Source organism: Rhinolophus hipposideros (assembly GCF_964194185.1).
Source record: "Rhinolophus hipposideros genome assembly, chromosome: 20".
Taxonomy (NCBI): Eukaryota; Metazoa; Chordata; class Mammalia; order Chiroptera; family Rhinolophidae; genus Rhinolophus; species Rhinolophus hipposideros.
In genome coordinates this window covers 16,498,361-16,518,948 of record NC_138066.1, presented here as the reverse complement: position 1 = coordinate 16,518,948, position 20,588 = coordinate 16,498,361, and the positions used below count along the sequence as shown (strand labels likewise).

Sequence of the window (20,588 nt, the reverse complement as noted above, 5' to 3'; positions counted from 1 at the left end):
ACAAAAAACAAAACAATGGTCCAGCTGCTCCCCAGACCAATCAATCGCAATCTCTTGAGGTTGGGATCTAGAGCTCAGTATTTTTCAAAACTCCCCAGGCGAGTCCACCGAGCAGCTGTGCTTGAGAACTACATGGTGCCAAGTGACCTAGAGAGGAAGCCGGGAGAGATGATCTCCTCACTTTACAGATGTACAAACATCCAGGGTTTAGCCAGATGACGTCGTTTGATGTCACTTGGACAGGAACTCCAGTTTTATGATTCCTGATCTAGGGCCTTTCCCACCAAACCCTATTCCCTGATGCCTTCATGAGTTTAAGCCTTTTTCGTGTTGCTAACAACTCACTGAGCAGTGCCTTCCACCTAACCAGAAACCAGCTCTTTGTAAAATGAGAAACTCCTCTCCACCACCCACTATTTAGTGGCCTACAAAAGGGGCTGACCCCGTGAGGGCACTCGATAAAAGTTAGCTCCCTTATCTCTTGTCCTTCCAATCTTGTCAGAACAAACATTTTCAGGCACCAGTATTTTTAGCTTTTCTGAATACTTGACTGAAATATACATCAATAAAGCTGCCTTAAGAATTCCACGGCTGAAAATTAATAATGAAAAAATGATTTCACTATCCAATTAGAAGAGAAACTAAAATTAGAAAGAAGTCACTGTAAGACTCAACATGTGCTATAAGTCTTTGTTTCATATACATTTGCAGATCTCTTTTTCTATTGGGAAGTTTGGCAAGTCTCAAAATACTAGTTATTAAATAATCTAAACTATAAACTCTGTGCCTAAAACCAGACTCACTCTTTTTGAGAACTGATTCTTCCATAAAACTTAGAGTTGTTGCCAAGGCACTGAGGGACTTGAAATATAGCAAACTCATACTGGAAATAGACATCTAAGTTTCCTACGGATCTATTAACAGGAAGGAACCAATCGGCAAGGGAAGAGTTAATGAAAGGTCTGGATCTGGGAGTCAGGGCATCATCATCTTCATCCATCTCTAGGAGGGAAAATGTTTGAAAGATTTGTTCAGGCTGCGTCAGCAGGCACCCAAATGGCAGTGTGAGAAAAAAATCTGCTGATACACCCCAAAATAAATTGCTTTAAATATCTGGAAAACTTGCCAGTTTGAAACTTCTTCCAGGCTGTAATTTATTACAACCTCCTGCAGTGATCAAAAAAGGGAGCAGGCCGTTTAGAACAGCACTCTTAAGGTGAGTCCAGTTCCTTTCATGACACAGCAGAGATGGGATTTTATTGAAGTCAACAGCAAATGATGCCCTTTAGGAAAGATGATGGGATGGTAATCATCTGTATCTGACTGAAAAAGAAGTCAGCAGGAAATGTATCTTATTCAATTCACACTTAATCTCTCTTCCACTTAAAAATGCTAGAGATAAAGATTTCATAAATATGTATACTTGTCTTTTATAAACAGGTTCCTATAGTGACAACCCAGAAGTGCATAGTCCTTTGTTTCCCCTCAAAAGACCTCTGTTAGTGCCTGTTCATCGAAGGAGAGAGACTATTTTAACACCCCTATCCAGGCCTTTTCAAAAGCTTTTCAAAGTTAAATTCTCACTTTGAGCTGTAATATAGGGAATTGGAAAAGTGCTAGAACATGCCTCTTGGTTTTTTAAGAAAAAAATTAAATCATCTTTGCAAACTGGGGTACCTTTAAGGAAATAGTTCTTTCTGCTACTGCTTTAAAAAGTTGAACAAATTCCCTTTCTTTTCACAATCTGCAGTGTCAAAACGTCAATCAATTTGGTTTCAGCTCAATTTAATCCTTTACCCTCCACTGTCAGGAAACAAGGCTCTAGGGAGCAAGCTCTCTGTACCCAAGCATCTAAGACTTCAAAAATGATTCCAAATTAGATTGAGCAGCATGAAATAAACTAAGCTAGTTTTCTACTCCACATGAAGTCAGAAGGGGCTTTCTCTAAAAAAAAAAAAAAAAAAAAAAAACCTGCTCAAAAGTTCCTGAAGAAAAATTGCTGCATTTCCTCACACTCTTGCTTGAGTTAGATTTGAAATGGATTTTGTCATGTTATTTGCTTACTATTTCAAGGCTCAGAAATATGAATATCCTAAAATGTTAATTTAGCTCTTAACAGTATTAGTTATAACCAAATTAAATTTTTATGGAATTATATGTTAAAGCATTAAAAACATTTTAAAGTAATAGATGCCCCTTAAGGGACATCTCATAAGGGAGTTCCATTACTATTTCTTCACATGTCCTCCATGAGGTATAAACACTGTAAAAACATGTAAAACCAGAGACTTACATGCTGACCTAAATGTATTCCAGGAAAGACACAAAGGTGCACTGAAATGTGAGTGAAGGTTGTGGACATGCTTTTGCTGTTCTAACAAAATTTCAACATGGGTGGATCCCTTGAACCGATGGTAGCTAATGAGCTAAAAAGTGACTTTTTTAGCTCATCTGTTGGTTTATAGTGCCAAAAAGGAAAGTGTGCTAGAAACCAGAGGAAACCAAGTTCTAGTTCTAACATGGGCATTTTAACTAAGATTTTGGCCAAGTCACTTAACTTCATCTGTAAAACGGGATAATAAAACCCAAAGGCAATGTCCCCAAATCTGTTTTTTTATGACAGTTGGGAACCTTAGGAAAGGAATTTAATCTAATCTGGACAACCTGAAAAATGCATTTATCCACTGAAAATAAACAGTCGTCTAGTTCAAAACAGTAGAGCTGAGCCGTTAAAAGTCCTAGGCTTGAAATTAGTAGGTTGGGTCTGAATCTTAGTGCCACCATGAGCTGTGAACTTGGTTAGTTAATCTGTGGCTCAGTATTACTACCTAATATATGAAGTTCTTGTAAGGATAAATTAATACATGTAAAGTATTAAACGAATGCCTGGCACAAAAATCTACTCTTTGGACTTAATGGCTCTGTAAACTTAAGAAAGTTAAGAGAAAGGTCAGGATTGCCCCTTCAGAAATAAAATCAGAGAGTTGGAGTCTCTGGTGAAGAATCTTAGATAAGAGTGCATGACTGTAATAAATTTTGTTTTTAATTTTTTTTTGCTTTTCTAACTCCTCCATGTATCTTATCTTTTGACTATTTCCCTGAGGTAAAAACTCCTATCGTGTTTCCCTGAAGTAAGACCGGGTCTTATATTAAGTTTTGCTCCAAAAGACGCATTAGGGCTTATGTTCAGGGGATGTCATCCTGAAAAATCATGCTAGGGCTAATTTCCCATTAGGTCTTATTTTCAGGGAAACATGGTAACAGAGAAAAGACGCAAGTGGTTTTCTTCAGGTCATTTAAGAGAGCTGAGAGAGAGGGGAGGTTGGATGGGGGGGAGAGTGAGTTGGGGGAACAGAGGGACTCTGAAGAAATCTGTCTGGCAACTTGAAGATAAAGTCCACTGTGCATTTTAGTTTATTCACTGAGAAACTGAAGATGTTGACTAGAAATAATCCTCTGCGCTATTTTCCATCAATCTGAAAAATAGCTAACATGGGCAACACTAAAATAGCAATGAGTCTAATATCAGAAGCCCTAGATTCTAGTTACTTTGTCCATGAACAAAACTTCATCTGTCCCAGTGCTCGTTTCTTTCATCTTAAAGTGGGGATGGTAATGTTTACATCAGTTTTATTAAGATACATAGACAAAAGTGCTATGTGAAAAAGATAGCACAAAATTTTCATTATTATCATCCATAAATTGGTCAATCAGCTTCCAATAACAGAAAGCTGGTTGTATTTGTATTTGGGGTTTGAGACGTTGATAAATGAATGAAAATTAAAATGCATACAAACTTCCCCTGCATACCACCATTTCATCCAGCGAGTTAATTGTATTAACTCAATATTGCAACCTATAATATGAGATGTACCATGTTCACTGGATTTTTGTTAATTTTAAGCTTTGAAATAATAGCATTGACTTATATAACTTTATTTAAAAGAATACTTAGTTACAAGAAAAAATTGTTACACCGGTCAGAAGATCTATTTGTATTTTTATGTTTTCTCTAAGGGTATATGATCTAGGGAAATCAATAGTAAATTAATCCCCTGAGTGTCAAAAGGGAGAAAACCAACACTTTAAAGAGTTACAAAACAAAAAGCCTGTTACCTGGAGTAGCAAAACATTCTGTCTCCTGTTAATCTGTAAAACGCTAGGATAAAACTCTCAAGATAATACCCCTAATTTTCAAACTTGTCCAAGAGGTATCTCACTACACTTAGTCAAAGGCACTCTTCACACAATAGAATAAACCAAACACTGTATGTAAACAAAGGCTCTTAAAAGCAATCATGTTTTGCAATCACCATGTGGCTAATAGTTTTATTTAAAAGAATATCTGACAATAGTTTTAAACACTGGATGGAACAATATCACTGAGCCCTTCCACTTCTTTCCATGGAACTTTCCACCATAAGAGCAATGGGGAATACTAAAAAGATCTGCATATCAACTCCAGGAGAGGCAATCTCTAAGGCATTCATCCTCCATGGTCTTAACCACCATATGCTCCAGTAGGAAGAGATGCTGAAATGCTGCTTTCTTCAGGTTACAAAAGCCCCGCACTCTATTGTTTAGTAAAAATAATAGGCATTTATAGATCACTTTTCACATCCAACACACCGTACAAAACATTTAACCATTTAATTCCCACTCTATCTCTTTAAATATTTTATTTTTAAAGAAACAATAAGAAAAGTAACACATGCTGAATTATTAAAACTTTTTTTTCAGTATTCAGAGGTAAAATAAAATGTCACTCTTCTCATCCCCATCATCCTATTCACAGGGATGACTGCTAATATTTCCAGAAATTTTCCTTGTATATGCAAACAATATATTGTAGCTGCCCTTTAAGAAACACATATACACATGCATAGAACTATATACACATACTATTTTGCTTTTTGCTTTTCCCCTCATTTATCACTATATCTTGGACATGTGCGTGTTTATATAGTTTGCCTCATTCTTTTAAAGGAGTGCATAGTATTCTATTTTACAATTACATACAATTAATTTAAACAGCCTTCTATTGATGGACATTTAAGTTTTCAGTCTTTACGATCATATACAACATCACTATGAATGCTTTCATACTATCTTTGTGCATACATGTGAATACATTTGTTGGATGGATACCTAGAGGTTTAATTGGCAGTTAGTTAAAATATTTTAAATATCTTAGGAATTGGTAATTTTATAAAATTGCCCTCCTAAAAGGTTTAGTTTTTAATTTTCCCATGGAATCTTAGGGTCTCCTCCCACCCTGTGACCTATTAAATTATCTCAGGGCCCAAGATCCTCTTCTGCACCCCATCTTTTACATACTGCATTCAAAACTAAATATATACATATATACGTATATGTATATATATGTTAGAAAAGTAAAACATGTTTACAGAGAGAAACTAGAAAAATACACTGAATTATAAAGAATAATATTATGAAGAACTGTATTATGGATTATTGATTTCCAAGAATTACTTAGGACTATAACTAAATATATGTAAAACTTAAACTACTTTGAAGATTACATAATTTTTAAAATTCATAATATATTTTTAAGATCTTGTTTGATGCTAGTACTGTAGAGCATATTCAGCCTGGAATGGGGTGAAACAGAGGTATAAAAATGGGAAGTGAATTTGGGAGTAACAAAAAACGGAAACCAGAGGAGCTGAGTTCTTGAACATAAAAACAGTAACTGACATTTGTTGAGCTGACATTAACTGTGTACCAGATCTTCCATTAAGAGTTTATATCTCACTTAATTCTCACAAACAAACATATGATCCCATCATTATCTTTATGAGGCTCAGAGAGGTTAAATAATTTGACTAAGGTTACACAGCAGTATTTCAAACGCAGCCAGTTATTCTGGCTCCAGAACCTGTTTTCTTAACCAGTATTCTACACTGTCTCCATGATGACAGAGGTTCACTACAGAACAGGTTAAGTCTGAAAAGGTCTATTGCCAATAGGAAGAACATCTGAAGGCCTCAAATCCCTACCTTACTGTGCCTGGCGGTTTCTCCTCTACTTGATCTTAGCTATGCTTAGCAGGTCCTGACAATAATAGGGACCTCAGCCAGTACTAAATATAGCAGTGAGATTATCTTTTGGCTGTTGTGTACCACACTCTTACTACAAGATCCCTTAGAACTTTGTATTTCAAACTAATATGCCTCACAAGACATTTTTCAAAGCACTTATATCTATAGATTTTTTTGTTTCCCTAGTATTTTTTTTTTTAACGTAACATCCTACATGTAGGAAGCATTTAATGTATTTGCGGATAATAATGGCATAATCACCTTATTTTATTTTGAAATCAACATGTTAGCTGGATAGGTATTATCATTCCTTGTTACAGTTAAAGAAAAAGATAAACCAGACTAATATCTAGGTGGTAAGAAGTCTAGACTCCAGGCTCAGCTGTGTCCAGTTCATCCTACATATTGTTGACAGATTAACTGAATTCAGTTGGACTTATCGTGAATACCTGTATGCCAGGCACTTTGTTAGATACTAATTATCAAAATGAATATGAGTTACGTACCTTTATAATAACTACCTACTCAAAACTCCCAAATAGTTCCTTATTCCCTTTAAGATCAACTCCAAACACTTCCTTCTAGTCTTCATATCCTCCACAATTTAAATCCTACCATAATCCAGTCGTGATGGCACAAGTAACTATTTTTCATCCATTCTCCCCAAACAAATCTTTGCTGTAGTTAGGTGGTTTTCATCCTATCCTCTCATATCCAAGTCTCATTCTTCTCTCTGTCCAAGTTGCTTCCTCTCTGAGACCACTTTTATCTAGCCTTTAAAATTATCCATGTAAAACCTATTTTTCAAGGCCTACTTCATTTCTAGCTCTTTTAATAATTAGAAACTCTATACTGTTTTCACATCCGTCCTCACTTGATTCTCAGTACAATCGTGTGTATAGGTAAGCAGAGCTAGATGGGCTTCATTTTACAGACAAGAAAACCGAGGCACAGAAATTAAGGGACCTGCCCAAGTTTACACATAGTAAGTATCAGAACTAGGATTTGAACTTAGGTCTTCTGATGAAGTCCAGTAATCAATTCCTGGTTTATAGTATACAATAACACTTTTCTAACTCCTTTAGAATTTATAATCTATATCATTATGCAAAGTTTTATGCTCTGTTTTATGCCACATAACTTCTCTTTCTGCTGGAGCAGATCAGACACGGTAACTCCTTTTTGTGGACATCACAGAGCCTAGTGCAGTGCTAGGCAAGTCCTGAACACTAAATATATTCTGGCGGTTGGCAGACCTTTACATCACACTCCACTGTATTTTTTTGAGGGCTCTCGATCAATATTTCCTGAAGGAATCAATACATTAAAGATGGAGGTTCTCTCTCCTTGGCGGCTCACTCTCTCACACCTGATATAGGGAGAAGCCCCTAAGACTCCGTTTTCACTGCCTCATCTTTCTCCTGCTGCCTCTTGCTTTTTAGATAGATGCCTCCTTCCTACAGAGAATCCAGTAGAGGGTCTGGAACGCAACCCAGTAGGCAAGGGCTTTATTTTTATTTTCAAGCCTGCCCTAGACTTTCAGGAGCCAAAAGTTCAAATCGCAGCAGGATTGATTCAGCCCTTTCACAAGCAGTTTGGTACTATGCAGTTTGTTTAGACTGGTCAAGTTTCCAGGCCCTTGGCTCCACAGCATATTATCTCTCCAAGTTTTCACGTATCAGCTTCCCTGGCCATATTTCACTTTCCATGTCTTTCTTCTCTAACATCAGGTGAACATGCAAAATTACATACTTTATACAATTATATACTTATCAACAACCATGTCAAATAGCTTCCAGGAATTTAAGTACAATACGGGAAGGTTTTTTTCTCTCTGGGTTAGGCAAAACCAAGAAGTATGCAGAAGTTAGACTCCTCACTCCTTAGTAGAAAGGGGGCATTTTGTTATCATTCTTTAGCTAGTACATCAACTAACTGAGAAAAGATATTGGTGTTGTCAGATTCTATTCAATCCACGTCAGCTGGAAGGCCAACTGGACAAAGGATCTTAAAGTGAAGTGAAAAACACTTTGCCAGGGGAAAAGAAAACGAAGTAGCAAGTCTTTCTTTTAATTTTTAATTGTGAAATATTTCAAACATACAGCAAAGAACAGTTTGGGTAAGGAACAGCCAGATACTCAGTAGACAGCACTAACATGTTGTAACACTTCATCCTTCAGATTTTAAGAAATAAAACATTACAGTTGTGAACTTCGCTGTGAACTTCTCTGACGAGCCCTTCCCTCTCTGTACATGAAACTTCTCTCCTGAACGTCGTGTTCACCTTTCCATGCAGGTTTTTATGTTATGCATATGGTATTTTTCTCTTTAAAATTCAGAAAATTACCGCTTATAAAGCATTTAACTTTTTTTTTTTATTTCTTAAGGTTGCTATATGAAATACATATAAAAGAGTAATTAAAAGATTTTTCCTCTTACAAACTTCTAGCCCAGGGATAGATGAATAAGTAGGTATCTGACAAAGCCAATACAGTATAGCGAAATGTTAATTGTGAATCCAGGAGGGATGTGGGTGTTTACTGTACAACTTAATCTGCACATTTACTTCTTTTATGAAATGTTGAAAAAAAATCTCTAGTTCATATTTTGTCTAAAAATCTCAATGAGGAAGGATATCAACTGGTTTTAGATGCTTAAGAACCTCCGTAGTGTACTTACAGAAAACAACAATTAGGCTTGATAGCCTAATTACTGTTTAAGCTCTTGCTTTAAGGTATCTAACAAATAAAAAAAGACCAGTTCCTCTAAAATTTATCTTCACGTAGTCACTTGTTGTAAAGCAGCTATATCAGCTTTGACTTTTCCATCCTTTTATAGAGGATGCTTTGTTTATAATTCCCTTCTCATAAAAATGCTTTGTTTATAATTCCCTTCTCACCATGATTTAAGCCCAAAGCTGGAAAACTATTTATGGTTGACAAGCATCCTTAATAAAATGAGTATATTAAATAATTAGAAGAGAAATACTTTTAAAAGTTTTCAAAGATTTTTATAGTCCTCCTCACAAACCTACATTCTCTTATCTTAGGAAAATGCTCTGCTAAAGCTGACCATAAAAACAAAAAGACATTCACTGTTAATAAAATACTACTATGATATAATATTTATGCAACAGTACTTTGCCTACGATTTGAGGTATTTTCAGATGTATCATTTATGCCTCACAATAAGCATGCTAATTTTTTTTTTTTTAAGGAAGAGGGAAGGGAGTCTCAAAGAATGAATGCAATTTTTAAGGTCATGCATTCAATACAAACACAGGTCTATAACTCCAATACCAGTGCTCTTTCCACATTACTTAGAATGGGCTATAAATCTTTTTGTTTTATAGACATTTTACAATGACTATATCACCAGAAATTACATTATTTATGATTTGTTTGTAAAGTACTTCACCTAAAGTGGTCTAATTTAATGGTAATTACTCCTTTTGGCTGATGTTTTCATAATTTTATAGGTAAAGTAACAGATTCAGAGAAAACTAAGCTTGAATGTAGACAGTTTCAATGACAGCATGTTGCCTTTCAAAAGGAAAGTCTTCAAGGAAAAGGACTGTGTTGAGTTAAAAATAGCAATTCCATTTTGGAAAATGTGAAATATTACTGCCTCAACACAATCCCTCACAAAAATTTCTAAAGAAAAAAATACTTATTAAAATTAGATTAAATTAATCATTTAGATAAAAACATGTCCAAGTTGATTTTTAAAAACTGCGCAAATAGGAAGACATAATAAATGACTGTTAAAAATAAAGTTCTTCGTGACATTTATTGATTGCTGAAAATCACTTATAATTATGGTGCTTTTCATGTCACAGAAAATTCTGGGCTTTGAGTGGGAGCCTAGTGACAGATTTAGCTAACACTGAATGAATTACAATTAAAGAAAGTTCTTTTCTTCTTCTATTACCAGGAGTAATTTATTCTAGATATTACTAGAACAGAGGTGTATGATCAAACAGTCAATGAAATTGTAACAAAAACAATAGCTCCCTAACCCTCCATTCTGAAATTCTTTAAAGTTGAATGTAATCCAAAGTGGGACCTAAATACACATTTAAAACTCAATTCTCAATTAATCATTAAGTTCACATCTCGGAAGGAGTTCGAATTTTGCTCGGCATCCAAAATCATAAGGGGTAGCCAAGGACCCTTGCTCTTAAAATCTCAGAGGAAAGAGCTTTAATCAGTCAAACTAAAGCATTAACTACAAAAGAATTGCTGCTTACACTTTTATATGGGCATACTGATTAGTACTAAGAATTTAGAGAAAAACACTGTAATAATAAAAAAAAGAACACAGGGAAACAGAATATTGAATTTCCTATACTGAACCTTCAACACAGGGCTTTCAAAGTCCCTTCCAAATATTAATTCGTGTTTGTATGTGAGCTATACTTCTTGTTCATATTTTACAGATGGGTAAACAGAGGCATACCAAAACAGTGAATGCCAACTCTGCCAGGCACTGGTGTATGCTAGGTAATGAGACTATATATAATTACATACTAAACAGTTCACAGTAAAGCAGGGGAAACAGATGAGAGAGATGAAAAACTGGCCCTTAGCCCACCAAACTACCCAATGTTCTCCCTGAATGGTGTGTTCTTTACTGGTCTGCATTTGCAGATGTTGTTCACGCGACGTGCAAAGCCTATTCTCATCATCGCTCAGAGCTGTCTGGTTAATGCTTTATTCACCCTCTTATAAAGGTTATAATGGTTCTTAATAATAGTAAATCACATTTGTTGAACCTTACTATGTGCTAAGCATTGTGCCAAACTGTGACTGAATTCTATATAATTTCATCATCACAGCAATCTATGAGAATTGCTAACCAGCTTCCATTTTTAAAGGACTCGCTGGATTAACTGACAGGCTCCATTCTCTCTGTAAAGCCTACAGGTCATAATAGCAGAGATGCTCCTTCCTAACAGGTTATTCCTCTCTGGTACGCTCATTCCCTTGTTAGGTTTGTATACTTACTGGCAATGTCAACAAAAGCAGCAGTTTGGTGGAGGGAGCAAAAGTCAGATTTCATGGGTTGAGGAGTAAATGGGAGTTGACATAGGAGGCAGTAAACACACAGTTCTTTCAAGAAATCAAAATAAAATTATAGTTTGAGGTGAAAGTAAGGTTATGGAATGGTATTTTTAAGTTATATTTTAATTTATTTTAGTCTAATGAATACCTGATCACCTTTTTAAGACGAGAGAAACAAGTCAGTATAGAGAGGTAAAAGATGTATTTAACCCAATGACAAAGGAGGACATTGTCACAATAACTGATCTTCATCTGCATTTTTAACTTAAAAGATATAATATTTAAAGAGTCTAAACTCCAAGAAACAGGGATATTTTCACCAAAGGTATAGATGTCAATAAAATCATTAGATAGTTTTGCAGATTCAAAACCTTCCAAAATGTGTTCACACACTAGAACCTAAAAGATCCATATCAAATTGGCTCATCAGTCATTTTCCAAGTTTCTAGAGTGACAGAGAAATGTAATAGTGTGTATGTGTGTGTTTTAAGGATAATTTAATTTCTCATTCTTAACATGTGCTTGACATATGAAGAGACCTACCATGTTTCCCTGAAAATAAGACCTAGCCGGACAATCAGCTCTAACGCACCTTTTGGAGCAAAAATTAATATAAGACCTGGTATTAAATAGTATTACATTACATTACATTACATTATGTTATAGTTAAATACGACCGGGTCTTATATTAATTTTCGCTCCAAAAGACGCGTTAGAGCTGATTGTCCGGCTAGGTCTTATTTTCAGGGGAACACGGTATATGGGCTCATTTTCTGCCTTCTTTTGGCCGAAGAGGAGATGCAAAATCAGAAATAAGTGTGTTAAAATAATGGCTAAGCCTCTCCCTTGGCAATCTCAACCAATCCCTTAGCTTACATTATGATTGCCATGCTGCTAAACAATCCTCACCTTCCAATTCCAGGCGAGTTCTTACTCCCACTGGGCATCACTACCAGCAGGCTGCCAGGCATTTAGATTTCAAAACACCCCCAAATAAACTACAGTATGTAAAAAACAAACAAAATGGGGGTAGGTTGGGGGGATGGGGGAAAGTGGGGAAAGAATCTAGTTAATGAGCTTTACATGGTGGAATTTGGTACTCTGAAAAATTCAGCTCTTGCATGGTTGCTTTATCACAGTTAAACAACTTGAACTTTCATACGTAACTTCAAGCTTACAGATTATCATTTTTAAAAACAACCATTTTCTCTTTTCAACCCCAGATAAAACTTCCAACTTAAAAATAGTAACATACATGAACTTTCTATTGGCATAATATTTTTACATGTAATTATTTGCAATCTTCCCAAATATGCCTTTCTTATCCTCTACAAGACCTGTATTTTCATGTTCCAGAGGCTATCAATTATAAATATTTTATGTTGCTAAAGATGAAGCAGCGATTTATTTGTAAGAGAGAATGTGTGTGTGTGTGTGACGTATATATGTTATAGATCATCCTTTTACTAGAAAGCCCTAACTAAGTTTGGTCTTCTTAAAAAATTTAAGAGTCTTTTGCTATTCTGTAGAATTCACATACCAACCTACCTAAGACAATCAACATTTAACTCAATTGCATATTAAAAGTGATTTCATTGATTATATCTTCCAGTTCTTAAGAGGGATAGCTAAGCAAAACAAAACAAAACAAAACAAAACAAAACAAAACTAACTGGCCAGCCAGGTATATTTTAACTTATTTGAAAAGGGCTTTAATCTGAATATTAACTGGTTTTCTTTGGAGTGAAGAACTAGGCTGCAGTGATTCTGAAAGTTTCTGAAATATGTAAAGATTTATTTGTTTATTACAGACATAAAATTATGATCCTAGTTTTAGAAGAACTCAAGTTTAAAATGATAAAAAGGAATAAAAGCAAAATGAATAAAAATTACTATTTTTTGAGTGCCTATTACTTTAATGGGCACTTAACCTTTATATCTCAAATTTTTATGGAAAAACTAAAATATTTTTGTTTCTATTACAGAGTCGAGGGAACGGGCTCAAAGAAGCTAAATATCTTTTCCCAAAGCCTGAGAATGGATGAAAAGTATGGCTCTTTATTCATTCCTACTACAGAAAGTTAGTGAGTACCTTCTATGTGCCAGAATTCAAGGATACAATCACGAACAAGATAGAGATTGTCCGTGCCCTCACTCAGTTTAAGTGGCAAGAACAGACAGTAAGGTACAGCAATAGTGTTAGAAGCGCTGTGAAAGGGAAGCAGAGAGTTCTGTTAGAACATGAGTGAGAATTTTTCCATTGAAGAGTAAAGATTGTTATAAGCAAAGGTGGCTCATAACCAATTATGTGTTTTGAACAATTTCTAAATTTCCTGATCTTTTGTTTGGTGTTTCAGCAGAACAGCTGTGTTAGGGCTGGGTTAGGTCACTGATAACGTGTCTTTTCTTCTCTTTCCAAATGGCTGCTTAGCTTGGGGAAATTCCCAGTGAATAATTAACACAGAATAGTCTGCCAGTTGTGTTCACTAATACGTTCTTTCTGCCTCAGGATGGTAGAATAGTAGTGAGTCAGAGAAACAAGTCCATGAGTCTTTCCTTAATAGAAATTCACTGAATGGATGACAAGATAATCATTACCTTTAAATAGGGCTTTCCAAATGGCATCTAATGACTTTAGGTAATCATCATCCAGGTTGAATCAGCTTTGACCTACTGACCCAGAGATGGGAAACTCTCCTTCAATACTACATTTGTACTAAATAAGAACTTGGTTGCTATCTAAAGTATGTCAACTTCTGTTCTTGTTTTTCCCCGGTAAATGATCTTAATACTATATGATGTAAAGGGTGTCAGTCATAACACAGAATTAGAGAAATTAGGCTGTGAGTTTGTAAAATATAATGGAAAAGAATTTAAATAAATACTAGTGAAAGTACTACCACTTTACATGTTGCTGTAATATTTGGTGCTTAATGTTTGTTAAAACTTTTCTATAAACTATGTTATTTGCTTTTTCAACAATCCTATGGGATAGATAGGCAGATGTCACCCTCATTTTACAGATGAGGAAATTGAGGCATTGTAAGAGGTGAGACAAAACTAAAATCAGGTCTTCTTGCTCTTAGTTCATTGCTTTTTCCCTGTATTACTCTGCTGGATGTCCCCTTTGTATATATAAAAAGAAAATCAACACTGTAGAGTTGGAGTTTCATCTAACTAGACAGGACAGCTAAAACAGGACTGAATTTTTATCCATAGAATATTATAATCAAGGTAGAAAGAACGATAATATAGTCCAATTCTCTGCCATTACATAGGTATGATAGAAAATATTTGTAAGCCTATAATTTATACACATTTATATACTATACATTTCCGGTTTAAACATATTTAAAGAACAGATGCTGCTCTGGGATAAATTTTCACTTTTACCTGGGAAATCTTTTGTTTTTCAGAAATCTTGCTATCTAAGCAACTGATGAAAATATGGCAAACATTTTGACTATCTTTTCTGAAGACTAACATTCCATAGATAATACTAACACTCAACATGTTAGTTCTAGCAAACGCTCTTTAATTTCATTTAGCAAAAATTCTCCATTAGATGGTTTATTTCCCTTTTGAGATAATTAATTATGAATGTTGAAGTGATACGGCAGTTGATGATGGTGACAACTGAGAGTTCATTTGGGTTATAATAGGAAATCTTTCTGTAGTATACATTTTCTTTAAAATACATTTAAAACAAACACACACAGGTGATGCATACATATACACATACATATACACATATAGAATACATGTATTATATACAAATCTATAAGTATATAGTATGTGTAGTTGTATATTAATATATTTATACATACAAATATATGTAATTAAATTATATATTTTAATATATAATTTAATATTATATTAATGTATATACTATTATATTATGTATAAATATAATTATATATTGTATATATAATTATATATATTATATATGTATATGTATAATATATATATGATATATAAGTAATTTTTCTTACCCTGAAATATATACTTGTGTATACCCGGTGTACAAGCACACACATATTGGGGGTGCCAAAAAAATCTGTATAAGTGGAAATTTGTACAAAAAAATTTGTACAAATTTTTGTCCACTTGTACACTTTGGTCAACGTTGCTCAAGCAGTAGTTCGCCGTAATCAGAAGTGTCTGGATGCTGATGATAACCACTTTGAGCACCTCTTGTAATTGCAGAAGTCAAACGTGACTTGTATTCATCTTTTGTTATCAGTATATATTATTACAATTTTAATAGTTTTCCTTTCTTAAAATGTACATACATTTTTGGGGGCATCCTCTGTATATATATGTATATATGTTTCAGGGTAAGAAAAGTCATGTATATCGGGAATTCCTATAGTTTAGACTGTTTAAACCCACAAGCATAAGAATATAGGACAAAGGGGGAAAAAAACTTGATCTTATACTGAACTCAGCAGTCCTGAATTAAGTGTTCAGAATAAACTTTTCCTAGTAGCCTCTTACCCTTTCATCCAAAACAAATAACTTGTAGTGAACAAAAAGGAAAGTATATTAACTTTATTAATTTTTTAAAGTTCCCTGAATATTTCCTGGAGGAAGGTGAGATTATAATTTGGGGGGGTGGAGTGGGAGGGTAGAGAAGTGGAGAAGGATGGGCAAATCTTTGGTTCTTGTTTGTAGGCAATTTCTTTTTAAAAAATGAAGTTACACATTTTATTTAATTGGTAAAATAATTTTGGGAGAAAATAACAACACTATAAAAAGTTAATCATCTGGTCATGAATTAGTTTTAAAGCTACAAGACGCCTGTTGCTACACAAGCTTCCCTAGTTTCAATTCATCCATTTATCATTTATTTGCACAGTAATTTCACAATTAGGTAATGCATACCTATTAGTTGCCAGGACTTGGTCTGGGCCTTGGGAATGCAAAAATGAGGAATGCATGGGAGCTAACAGCCTAGAGTGGAGATGAGCAAGAGTGTGAAAAAATGAAGTCCTTCCTTAGAGAGAGATCTGTGAATTATTAGGAACTTTCATTGTTAATTTTATTCACCGAATTAATATAGAACAGATCTATAAAATTCAACACAGTTTTAGAGCAGGATTAACAGTACATCCATTAAAACTCTTTCATGAGTGTGTGAAACTATCCTGTAAGTATGTCTTTTTTTGGATATGTAGTTGTCTTTAATTTATATGAGTTTTTTGTTGTTGATGGAAAGAAAAGAGTCTTTAATGTAGTGGCTCTTCTGTCCTGGATGTATGCCTTCAGAATCATTCCCTGGGATTCTTTGGCTGCACTGTTTTGTCTGTAGGGTAGGGCCTTACGCTGAGACAATACCTCCAATGATTTGCTAAGTTTGGTAAGGTAATACCAACACATGCCATCAGTACTCTATCTCTACCCTTGAGTGCTTCACAATGAGGCTTTGGTTTTAATTTTAAACAATCTGAAAAACGCTCTTCAAATGCCTCAAAAACTCTACGGTAAGGGGAAGACTTTTGATCACTGGCAGCTTCTAGGATCAGGCTCTGGTTAGAATCTACACATCTGCCAAAATAAGTCAGACAAAGAAAGACAAACACCATATGATCTCACTTATATATGGAATCTAAAGAACAATATAAATGAACAAACAAAACAGAAAACAGACACATAAATACAGAGAACAAACTGATGGTTGCCAGACAGGAGGAGGTATGGGAGTCTGGGTGGAAAAGGCGAAGGGGGTAAGAAGTACAATTGACAGTTACAAAATAGTCCCAGAGATGTAAAGTACAGCATAGGGAATAGAGTCAATAATATTGTAATGACTATGTACGGTACCAGGTGGGTACTAGTCTTATAGGAGGATCGCTTCATAAGTTACATCAACATCTAACCACTATGCTGTACACCTGAAACTAATATAACGTTGACTGTCAACTGTCATTGAAAAAAAGAAAAGGTGAAAAAGAGTACAAGTTCTGCAGTAGTATGAGTAGTTCCAATTTTGATCCACCACTGAGTAGCTATATGACCTAAGGCAAGAAAAAAAAAACTACACACCTGCCTCTGCAGATTCCCTTCCAGCAGCAGCTTGGCAGTTTCTGCTGAGATCACTGGGAGCACTGCTGTGCCCTGGTCCTGAGGGCTGGAGTCCAGTTCAGCCCTGAGGAAGATTCTACTGGTGGTCTTAGCAAAAAGGGAGAGCCCGAAGCCAGAGACAGACGGACCTTTTCGTGTGGTCTGCGTAAATAATGTGTGAAATTGTTAAACGTGCTCCTTGAACGTGTCATGATTTAATCAGTCATCTAAAGTGATGACAGGCCTATGGGGTACACGATTCCTCTAATACTTTTGACGTTATCTAGGACCTGTGAGCTGAATAGGTCTTAAAACCTTCCTTACAAAACATGAGAAGAATACTTTGCCACTTCTAGGAGGCATGCCCCACTGCAGTCTTTAGTTCAGAGGATTCACCATCAATCTCCAACTGTTTCAATAGAGGGCTACGACCACTAAGAGCCAGGTGAAGAAGGTTTTCCAAGTAAGAGCCCCTACTGTGATGGATACTCTAGTTGTGCTCTACAGACCCACCATACAAAGGCCTAGTTGGTAATAAAAGGTCACTCTAATTTGATTTATTTCTATTCGAGAACCAATAATTGTAGTGTCTACCAGTTTTAAGACACTGGCTACAAAATCTCTGAGGCTTGGGTTGTGGTCTTTGGCATGAATCTTTTGGATCTTGATGGGATGGCAAGACATGGGTGCAAGAAGGTGCAGCTCACACAGCTGAAGAAGTACACCTGGAGTGTTATGTGGTTGCCATGGAGATACTGCATCCACATGTAGAGTACTGCAGATGACGGTAGTGGCTGTGGCTTCAGCTCTCTCTTGCAGCTCCCTGATAATGTCTTTTTAAAAGGATTAACTCTAAAAAAAATATTTGTATAGCACTTTGTAATTACTGAAAGTAGATTTTTTTTTTTTTAATTCAAAAAAGTACAGAAACCTCATATTGGATTGTGGCTAAAATGAAAAATTCATTGCTATTATCAGTTATTTAATCATTAGATCTTCTAACATACAGAATGTATCTAGTTCTTAAGGGAGATGTGCCCTTGGTTTTAGTCTATTTCTCCTTTCAATTCTGTCAGTATTTGCTTCATACATTTTGATGGTCTGTCATTAGATGCATAAATGTTTATAATTCTTATATCTTGTTGCTGTAATGAATCTTTTGTTAATATGTAATGTCCTTTGTCTCTGGTAAACTTTTTAAAATTTTATTTGAAGTCTATTTTAACCGGTATTAGTATACTCACCCTGCTCTCTTTTGGTTACTATTTGCATGGAAATATTTTTCCGTACTTTCCCTTTCAACCTGTTTGTATCTTTGGATCTCAAATGAGTCTCTTGTAGTTGGGTCACATATTTTTATCCCTTATGCCAATTTCTATCTTTTGACTGGAGAGTTTAATCCATTCACATTTAAAGTAATTACTGATAAGGAGGGACTCACTTCTATCATTGTGTTATTTGTTTAATATATGCCTTATGGATTTTTTTTGTCCCTCAATTCTTGTACTGCTGTCTTCTTTTGTGTTTAGTTGTTTGTTTGTTTTTTGTTTTTGTCTTTTGTAGTGAAATGTTTAAATTCATTTCTCATTTCCGTTTCTGTAGCTAATGTGTTTGTGATTCCAATGGTGGTTACATTTAACAACCTAAAGTTATAACACTCTAATTTCAATTTATACTAGCTTAGCTTCAATAACATACAAAAGCTCTGCTCCTTTACAGCTCCTTCTCCACAACATTCCATCTTTATAAACTATGTGTCCCAAAACGTAAACTAATAATTCTTTTAAATACACTAGTCTCTCAAATTGCATAGAAATCAAGATCTGGAGTTAGAAACCAAAGTTACAGTAACATTAGCTTTTACATTAATAACTTTTTTCTTTAAATGTATTTGTTTATTAAATCACATAGAAAAAAAGTACAGTTACAAACCATTGTTACAGTAATACTAGTTTTTATAATTGCCCATGTACTTACCTTTATTGAGATCTTTGTTTCTCCACATGGCTTCCAGTTACTGTCTGGTGTCCTTTCATTTCACCTTGCAAGAAGCCCTTAAGGATTTCTTACGGGGCAGGTCTAGTGGTCACCAACTCTTTCAACTTATGTATATCTATGTCTTAATTTCTCTCTCAATTTTAAAGGGCAGTTTTGCTAGGTATAAAATTCTTGGTTGATAGTTTTTTTTTTCTTTTGAATATACTGGCCCACTGTCTTCTGGTCGCCAAAGTTTCTGATGAGAAATCTGCTCAGAGTTTCATTGAGGATCCCTTCTATGTGACAATTCACTTCTCTTGCTGTTTTCAAGATTCTTTGTTTTTCTTTTGAAAGTTTAAATATAATGTGTCTCAGTGTGGGTCTCCTTGAGTTCATCTTAATTGGAGTTTTTTGAGCTTCTTGCACATTTATATTTACGTCTTTCATCAAATTTGAGAAGTTTTTAGCTATTATTTCTTCAAATATTCTCTCTGCCTCTTTCTCTCTCCTCATTCTGGGACTTCCATAATGTGTATGTTGGTCCTCTTAATGGTATCCCATAGGTCCTTTAGGCTCTGTTTGCTTTTCTTCAGTCTTTTTTTCTTTCTGTTCCTCAGACTTGATAATTTCCATTGTATTGTCTTCAAGTTTGATGATCCTTTCTTCTATCTGCTCAAATCTGCCTTTGAGTCCATCTAGGGAATTTTTCATTTCAATTATTGTATTTTTCAGCTACTGAAGTTCTTTTCGGTTTCTTTTTAAGTTTTCTCTTTAGTAATATTTTCATTTTGTTCACATCATTTTCTTGACTTTCTTTACATCTTCCTTTAGTTCTTTTAACATCTTTAAGACAGTTGTTTTAAAATCTTTATATAGTATATATGCCATCAGGTCTTTTTCAAAGACAGTTTCTGTTGATTTATTTCTTCCCTTTGAATGAGTCATACTTTCCTGCTTCTTTATATGCCTTGTGACTTTCTGTTGAACATCAGACATTGAATCTAATAATGTGGTAACTTTGGAAATCAGATTCTCCATCTTCCCCAGGAATTGTTATTTTTTGTTATTGTCTTTTTTGTGTGTTTTTTAAATTGTTGTAGGTATCTCTGTGCCTACAACAGATCAGACTGAGGTATAAACTTAAGGTTGTTTCTGAGCCTTTCCCTAGGTATGCATGGTCACTTTCTAATTATCCCCTCATATGCAATCATTTTTAAAGGTCACAGTCTTTAATATCTGGCTTCCAAAAGGGGGAAAAGCAAAATTGAAAGGGAGGAAAAAAGAGTGTCGGCCCTTTAAATGTCTGGAAGTCACTTAAATTAGAGGGAGCGGGTCTTACAACAATGGGAGGAGGTTCAACAATGGTTGCCTCCCTTTTTATTGGCACCTCTGTGATCAGAAGCGACAATCAACCATCAGAGCA

At 35.0% G+C, this 20,588-nt stretch overlaps 1 protein-coding gene across 2 annotated transcripts in view; it reads right to left on the bottom strand.

The window, feature by feature from the left end:
* Positions 1 to 20,588, bottom strand: part of SSH2 (slingshot protein phosphatase 2) — a 221,635-nt gene that overhangs the window by 99,293 nt on the left and 101,754 nt on the right. The window lies entirely within an intron of this gene.